The sequence below is a fragment of the Drosophila novamexicana genome, unplaced genomic scaffold, assembly GCF_003285875.2.
Source record: "Drosophila novamexicana strain 15010-1031.04,08,12 unplaced genomic scaffold, DnovRS2.1 tig00002278-arrow-arrow-pilon, whole genome shotgun sequence".
In the NCBI taxonomy this organism is placed as follows: domain Eukaryota; kingdom Metazoa; phylum Arthropoda; class Insecta; order Diptera; family Drosophilidae; genus Drosophila; species Drosophila novamexicana.
The window spans coordinates 43,935-52,852 of NW_020824971.1; the positions used below are offsets into that span (position 1 = coordinate 43,935).

The following is an 8,918-nucleotide window of genomic DNA, read 5'->3' on the forward strand; positions in this document are numbered from 1 at the left end:
GTTGCCCCTCGTGGGCAAGTTTTTGTGTCTCGACTTACGTCGGACACCACTTCTGAGTCATTGGCAGCCTATATTGCTAGCAAATCTTCTGCTATCGTTTCAATAACCAACTTTAATTTATCCACCTCTCGTGAAATATCATCATTCAAAATAAATGTATCACATGATATGTTCCCAATCATTTGTGATCCCAAATTTTGGCCTCCACACATGATTGTTCACGAGTTCAAGCCTAAAAAGCGTAACCAGCCTGTCACCCTTCCAGTTCCTTCAATACAGGGTACCATTTCTGCCCCAAAAACTAGCTTCATCTTCTGACAAATCTTTATTCATTATCAGAATGTTAGAGGTCTCATTTCAAAGCTTAAACATCTTTTCATGGCCAGCACTTCTTTCGATTCGGATATAATAGCATTTTCAGAAACATGCTTAAACTCAACTATATCTGATTTTGAGATTTTATCTAATAACTTTATTTTGTATAGAAATGATCGGCCGACTCGAGGTGGTGGGGTGTTAATTGCCGTTAAAGCCAATCCCCAGTCAGAACTTTTCTGTTTTAGTACGCCTACTGACGCTGAGATTGTCTCAGTTAAGGTGTCTTTTCCTACACGGAATGTCTATGTAACATGCTCTTATGTCCCACCTTCTTCTGATATTCAAGTTTATATGAAACATATTACTTGTATTAAAGAAGTTTCTTCACAGGTGCGTGATAATGACCTATTTATGGTGTTAGGTGATTTTAATTTGCCAAACATCTCTTGGTCATTATTTACTGCCAAAAATTATCTAGTGCCTTCAGCACAGCACAATTTTATAGACTGCATGCTTGATTTTTCGTTGTTTCAAATCATTTCAATTTCTAATCATTTGAATAGAACACTTGACCTTGTATTTGTTAACGACTACCTTATTTCTAATGTGTCTAGGTCCCCTCCTTTATCTCTTCCTGAGGATGTCTATCATCCTACTTTAGAGATTGCAATGCTCAATTGTAATCCTTTCATTTCGTGCTCATCAGCCAATAAGCCCCGATCGCAAAGGAAATTATTCTTTGCTGAATCAGCTTATTTATGCAACCGATTGGTCTTTCTTATATGACTCGGTTGATATGAATACTGCCACTAATTTTTTTATAACACCCTAAACTCCCTCTTAGATGTATGTATTCCTAAGCCAATTCCTTCGACTACTTTTTCCAAACAACCCTGGTTTACTCCCAGATTATCACATCTAAAAAGTTTAAAATCTAAATATATATTGATGGCTCTGGCGACCTTTCCATATTTCAATATTTATTTGTTGGCTGGCTCGAGGTCCGTGTTTGTTAAAACAAACAATGAAAACAATTTTATTTTAATTTTCTTCCGATATATTTCGGTTGCACATCGGCAAACCGTCTTCAGGGCACTAACACCAAGATACAAAAAACAATTAACAATTATAATACAATAAATTACATACATTATTTTACACGTCTGCGCTTTTTGACGTGGAGATTGTTACTGAGGTTGTTTGGCTGTTTAAGAGGTGTCTGTACAAGTGAGCGCAATTTTCTGTGTCTGTCTTGTAGTTTAGTCGTTTGTTGGTTGGTGTGTTAATTATGTGTAGCATTTCCAATGTGTGTCGCTTGTTATAGTGTTGTTCTTGTTGTACGATTGTTGTTTCATCAAAATTTGGTGTGTGGTTGCTTTTTATACAATGGGTCATAAGTGCTGTTTTCTGTATATTATTTTGATGTCTTAGTTTGAAGTCCGATTTATGTTGACTAATCCTTGTTTTTAGCTTCGATTTTGTTGTACCTATGTAGACACTATTGCACTTGTTGTTGTTTTGTTGATTATCATACTCTTTGGGTGGTTTGAATTGAAGTTGAGTATTCGTCCGGAGGCAATGGGTTTTGCATACAGGAAAACAGATATTTCAAATACGAAGACAAAATATACACACAACTTAAAGGAATGCCAATGGGATCACCGGCTTCCCCAGTAATCGCAGATATATTAATGGAGGAACTGTTGGACAAGATTACAGATAAATTAAAAATAAAACCAAGACTCTTGACCAAATATGTAGATGACCTTTTTGCCATAACGAACAAAATAGACGTGGAAAATATTCTAAAAGAATTGAATTCCTTCCACAAACAGATAAAATTTACAATGGAATTAGAAGAGGACGGGAAATTACCATTTTTAGACTCTATTGTAAGCAGAATGGACAACACACTCAAAATAAAGTGGTATAGGAAACCCATAGCCTCCGGACGAATACTCAACTTCAATTCAAACCACCCAAAGAGTATGATAATCAATACAGCACTAGGCTGTATGAATAGAATGATGAAAATATCGGACACAATATACCACAAAGAAATTGAACATGAAATCAAAAAACTCTTGACCAAAAATGACTTCCCCCCAAATATAATCAAAACATTATTAAAAAGACGACAAATCGAAAGAAAAAAGCCAACAGAACCTGCTAAAATATACAAATCACTAATATATGTACCACGACTATCAGAACGCCTCACAAACTCAGACTGTTATAACAAACAAGATATAAAAGTAGCACACAAACCGACGAATACATTACAAAAATTCTTCAACAAGTAATAGTGCAATAGTGTCTACATAGGTACAACAAAATCGAAGCTAAAAACAAGGATTAGTCAACATAAATCGGACTTCAAACTAAGACTTCAAAATAATATACAGAAAACAGCACTTATGACCCATTGTATAAAAAGCAACCACACACCAAATTTTGATGAAACAACAATCGTACAACAAGAACAACACTATAACAAGCGACACACATTGGAAATGCTACACATAATTAACACACCAACCAACAAACGACTAAACTACAAGACAGACACAGAAAATTGCACTCACTTGTACAGACACCTCTTAAACAGCCAAACAACCTCAGTAACAATCTCCACGTCAAAAAGCGCAGACGTGTAAAATAATGTATGTAAAATGTTCGAAATAATGTTTAATTTATTGTATTATAATTGTTAATTGTTTTTTGTATCTTGGTGTTAGTGCCCTGAAGACGGTTTGCCGATGTGCAACCGAAATATATCGGAAGAAAATCAAAATAAAATTGTTTTCATTCTTTGTTTTAACAAACACGGACCTCGAGCCAGCCAACAAATAAATATTGAAATATGGAAAGGTCGCCAGAGCCAATAAATATCAACGGAAGGCACGCCGTATGCACAGCAACCAACATGAGCTACGCAAAAATAAAAACTAAATACAAGGATTCGAAAAGAACAATTAATAAATTCCAACTAACACTGGTAAAATTAACTAAACTTAAATCTAGTTTAAAATTTTTGTTAAAATGTAGAAAATCAAATTTAATACCTAACTTCATCAAAAACTTGACACAGCATTTGACCATACTGACCACTGACAATAAAACCCAGCCTGACATAACAAGAACATTGACTAGACACACACATTTTTACCATACCAAAATATTAAACTTACTTATAAAACGCAAACACAACCTATTACAAGAACAAACAAAACATATGGAAAAAGCAAAAACAAACATAGAACAACTGATGACCACAGATGACGCAAAAGCGTTTTTTGAGAGCGAGAGAAATATAGAAAACAAAATAACAACAACACTCAAGAAAAGACAAGAAACGAAACACGATAAGTTACGAGATCAACGGAACCTAGCCTTAGCGGACAACAACACTCAAAGAGAGTGGTTTGTAAACAAAACAAAAATAGAATTCCCGCCCAACGTCGTAGCGTTACTCGCAAAAGGGCCGAAGTTCGCTCTCCCAATCAGCAAGAGAGATTTTCCTCTCTTGAAATACATCGCAGACGGTGAGGAGCTAGTGCAAACAATAAAAGAAAAGGAAACACAAGAGTCGGCGCGCACAAAATTCTCTTTGTTAGTCAAAGAGCATAAAACCAAGAACAACCAAAACAGTAGGGATCGAGCAATACTGGACACAGTGGAACAGACACGAAAATTACTGAAAGAAAATATAAATATTAAAATTCTATCGTCGGATAAGGGCAACAAAACCGTAGCAATGGATGAGGATGAATATAAAAATAAAATGACAAATATTTTAAACGACTTATGCGCGTATAGAACACTGAGACTGGATCCGACATCAAGACTACAGACAAAGAATAACACCTTCGTAGCACAATTATTCAAGATGGGTCTTATTTCAAAGGACGAAAGAAATAAGATGACTACAACAACAGCGGTACCTCCGAGGATATATGGACTACCAAAAATACACAAGGAAGGAACACCACTGAGACCACTGTTCTTCCATCGGATCTCCATCTTACGGGCTGTGCAAATATATAATACAAATATTAAAAAATCTGACAATGGACTCTAGGTACAACATCAAGAACGCGGTAGATTTTAAAGACAGAGTCAACAACTCCCAGATTAGAGAAGAGGAAACATTAGTATCTTTTGACGTAGTATCCTTATTTCCCAGCATACCAATAGAATTAGCACTTGACACAATAAGACAAAAATGGACCAAATTAGAAGAGCACACGAATATACCGAAACAACTATTTATGGACATAGTTAGATTTTGCATACAGGAAAACAGATATTTCAAATACGAAGACAAAATATACACACAACTTAAAGGAATACCAATGGGATCACCGGCTTCCCCAGTAATCGCAGATATATTAATGGAGGAACTGTTGGACAAGATTACAGATAAATTAAAAATAAAACCAAGACTCTTGACCAAATATGTAGATGACCTTTTTGCCATAACGAACAAAATAGACGTGGAAAATATTCTAAAAGAATTGAATTCCTTCCACAAACAGATAAAATTTACAATGGAATTAGAAGAGGACGGGAAATTACCATTTTTAGACTCTATTGTAAGCAGAATGGACAACACACTCAAAATAAAGTGGTATAGGAAACCCATAGCCTCCGGACGAATACTCAACTTCAATTCAAACCACCCAAAGAGTATGATAATCAATACAGCACTAGGCTGTATGAATAGAATGATGAAAATATCGGACACAATATACCACAAAGAAATTGAACATGAAATCAAAAAACTCTTGACCAAAAATGACTTCCCCCCAAATATAATCAAAACATTATTAAAAAGACGACAAATCGAAAGAAAAAAGCCAACAGAACCTGCTAAAATATACAAATCACTAATATATGTACCACGACTATCAGAACGCCTCACAAACTCAGACTGTTATAACAAACAAGATATAAAAGTAGCACACAAACCGACGAATACATTACAAAAATTCTTCAACAAGATAAAGTCGAAAATCCCGATGATCGACAAAAGCAACGTCGTTTACCAAATACCATGTGGCGGGGAAAACAACAACAAGTGCAATAGTGTCTACATAGGTACAACAAAATCGAAGCTAAAAACAAGGATTAGTCAACATAAATCGGACTTCAAACTAAGACATCAAATTAATATACAGAAAACAGCACTTATGACCCATTGTATAAAAAGCAACCACACACCAAATTTTGATGAAACAACAATCGTACAACAAGAACAACACTATAACAAGCGACACACATTGGAAATGCTACACATAATTAACACACCAACCAACAAACGACTAAACTACAAGACAGACACAGAAAATTGCGCTCACTTGTACAGACACCTCTTAAACAGCCAAACAACCTCAGTAACAATCTACACGTCAAAAAGCGCAGACGTGTAAAATAATGTATGTAAAATGTTCGAAATAATGTTTAATTTATTGTATTATAATTGTTAATTGTTTTTTGTATCTTGGTGTTAGTGCCCTAAAGACGGCTTGCCGATGTGCAACCGAAATATATCGGAAGAAAATTAAAATAAAATTGTTTTCATTGTTTGTTTTAACAAACACGGACCTCGAGCCAGCCAACAAATAAATATTAAAATCTAAATATTTTAAAAAATTTAAAAAGTCTGGTTCATGTACAGACTTGTCTAAATATTCCATAGCCAAGTCGAACTTCTTTCTTCTTAATTGTCAATGCTATGAGAATTATCTAACTCGGTGTAAAAGGCAATTTGCCCAAAGACAGTTGTATAATTGAAGCGTAAATCTTCAAGTTTACCATCTTCTTTTTTTCTTGGCTTGGATAAAGCTAGCAATGACACTGATTCTGCTAACCTCTATGCTAATTTTTTCCAATCAACTTACTCTTCAGTCTGTCCTTATACTAATTCTTACCCTTATACTATTTCTTCCGCTAGTTCTTTACTTCCTCCCATTATTTCACACTCCTCTCTCCTATTAGCTATAAACTCTTTAAAATCTTCTTAGTCTCCTGGGCCGGACATTATTCCTAGTTGTCTACTCAAGGAATGTAGTTCTTCCCTTCTTTATCCATTGCTAAAGCTTTTTAATCTATCCCTTGATATCATTCCTCTTCACAAGAAAGGTGGGAAGTCTGATATACAAAATTACAGGAGCATTGCAAAACTGTCCGCTATTCCTAAATTATTTGAAAAAATAATCACTTCGAATTTGCAGCATTTCTGCAAATCAGTTGTTTCCTCTGTTCAACATGGATTCGTAAAGAATTGGTCAACTACGACCAATCTGCTTGAGTTTACCTCCTTGGTAAATGATGCTTTCCTTTCGAAAATGCAAACTGATGTCATTTACACTGATTTAAGTAAGGCGTTTGAATCTGTGCACCATGACATTTTACTTTTTAAACTTGACCGACTAGGTGTCCCTCTGTCTCTTTTGCTTTGGATTAATTCTTATTTAAAAGGTAGGACCCAAAGAGTAATGCTAAGGCTGACTACCTCTAAGCGGGTTCACGTTCCTTCCGATGTTCCTCAAGGTAGTCATCTTGGACCATTACTCTTTACTCTTTTTATAAATGATCTCCCCTCTGTTATATCACATGCCCGTGTACTCATGTATGCGGGCGATGACTTTTTCTATCATACACTAATCCCCTATATAATTCTCATCTACAAGACGATTTGAACGCTATGCAATTTTGGTGTTCGGCCAATCAATTGCATCTAAATTGTTCAAAGTGTATGTTTATGACATTTAATCGTACTACACCTTATCTTGTCAGTTATACAATCGACAATATCCCTTTGCAAAGTATACTAACAGTTAAGAATCTAGGCGTTATTTTTTATTCTAAACTCTGCTTCAATCTTCACATAGATACCATCGGTAATGAGGCAAAAGGTGTACTTGGATTCATTAAACGATAGCCTAAAGAGTTTAACGATCCTTTCATAACAAAACTTCTGTACATATATATATGTATTCCCCCACCGAGTTGGTGATTTCCCATTAATTTTCTCTTTGTCCTATCTACTTAACACTCTTTATCTAACTTACATTGCTTTACTTTATTAACAATCTTCTTACTTTCTTGTTTTTCTATTTATTGTATTGTCTTTATTAATATATCAAATTAAGATTATTATTAATTTTACTTGAGAACACTTTTTCCTACTTACAACCTTCAGCTTAGATGTTGGCTCTAATAGCGTCACTGGCAAAATTAGCTATGAGAAGGGGCACCTCCATCGGTCGGTGATGCAATTTAGAAAATTGTATTCTTTAACTAGGCTTTTAGCATATAATTCTATTATCTATTGTATTTTTTTTTTTTTTTTTTTTTTTTTTTTTTTTTTATGGTTTAAGTTACTTTTATTTTTGCTAATTTTCTGTTACTTTTCACTTTTAGCAACTTTTATCAGCGTGAGTATCTATTGTATAACCTATTGAATAATGAGGAAGACACTCGGTTTGTCGACCATTATTAAATAAATAAATAATATAGACACATTTTTGGATTGATAGACTAAAATTCACAGTCAAGCTAAACGACTGTTAGAGGTAATCAACGAGCTGATAGAGGCGCAATTTAAGACAGAAGCTGCATGACCAAGTGAAGCACAGAATCTATATACGCGCAAGTATGAAAAAACTTGGTGTTAAGCACGGATGCAGAGTGGAAGATGTGATAGCTATCAAGGACTCAGTTTCTTGGAGAACGCAAGTTGGCCAGCGAATATCTAGGCCCTATAAACTTACCAAAGCCAAACGTTATGTAAAGTTTTAATTCAATTCATGGGATTTTCACACTTTTCCAAAAATGTATTTCTCTTTTGTGGAATGAGGGTCAAAGAATTAGTGAATGACGTTTCGCGCTCAAATTCATTTTAAAGGAAAAGAATAAAGGCATCCTCGGTAAAAAGTGCAATTCAAAGATTTCTTTGGTGATGTTTTAATTTTTTTTCCGATATGCTTCAAAATTATTTTTAAAGCTATATATAAAGACTTGATGTATACGTATTTTAACGATTTGGGAAATTCCACACGCAACAGTGGTAAATTGGCGGAAAACCTTTGTATGAAAGTTTTTGTTTACCATACGATCAATTTAAAAATCATTTTCAAAGCTTTTTGAGAACATTTATTTTATACGTGCCACGGGTAAGACCGGGCTATACCCGCTAGTATATAATGCACACAAATGTATAATCTCGTGGCGGAACTAAAAGAAAAACTTTGTGTCGTGCACCAAAAGTTTATTGGTTATTGTTTATTATAGACGCCAGCAAATCGCCACCAAGGCATCCGGCTCAACGAGGCACTCTTCACCGGCGCCTACCCCTAAGGGTAGGCTAAGAAGCGGCCAGTGAGTCGTTTTATAACGTCCATCCTCGCTCCGAGCAACAATAAAAGTAAGAATCAGACTCAGATTTGAGCCCCCTGAAAGAGAAAAGTTTATAATTTTGTCGTGAAATGTGTAACGGATAGAAGGAGACATCTCCGACCCCATAAAAAATATATATTCTTGATCAGCATCAACAGCCGAGTCGATATAGCCATGTCCGTCTGACCGTCTGTCTG

The 8,918-nt window shown here is 35.2% G+C and overlaps 2 long non-coding RNA genes across 2 annotated transcripts; one reads left to right on the top strand and one right to left on the bottom strand.

Annotated features, from left to right (window-relative positions):
- Positions 1-1,357: 1,357 nt before the first annotated feature.
- Positions 1,358-1,830, bottom strand: LOC115769092. The gene is made up of 2 exons (XR_004018693.1): positions 1,468-1,830; positions 1,358-1,413 (listed from the first exon to the last, which is right to left on the bottom strand). It is a non-coding gene; the product is annotated as an uncharacterized LOC115769092 (long non-coding RNA).
- A 1,076-nt stretch (positions 1,831-2,906) lies between these two features.
- On the top strand, positions 2,907-3,107 carry LOC115769093. Its single transcript, XR_004018694.1, has 2 exons — positions 2,907-2,981; positions 3,057-3,107. It is a non-coding gene; the product is annotated as an uncharacterized LOC115769093 (long non-coding RNA).
- Positions 3,108-8,918: the final 5,811 nt, after the last annotated feature.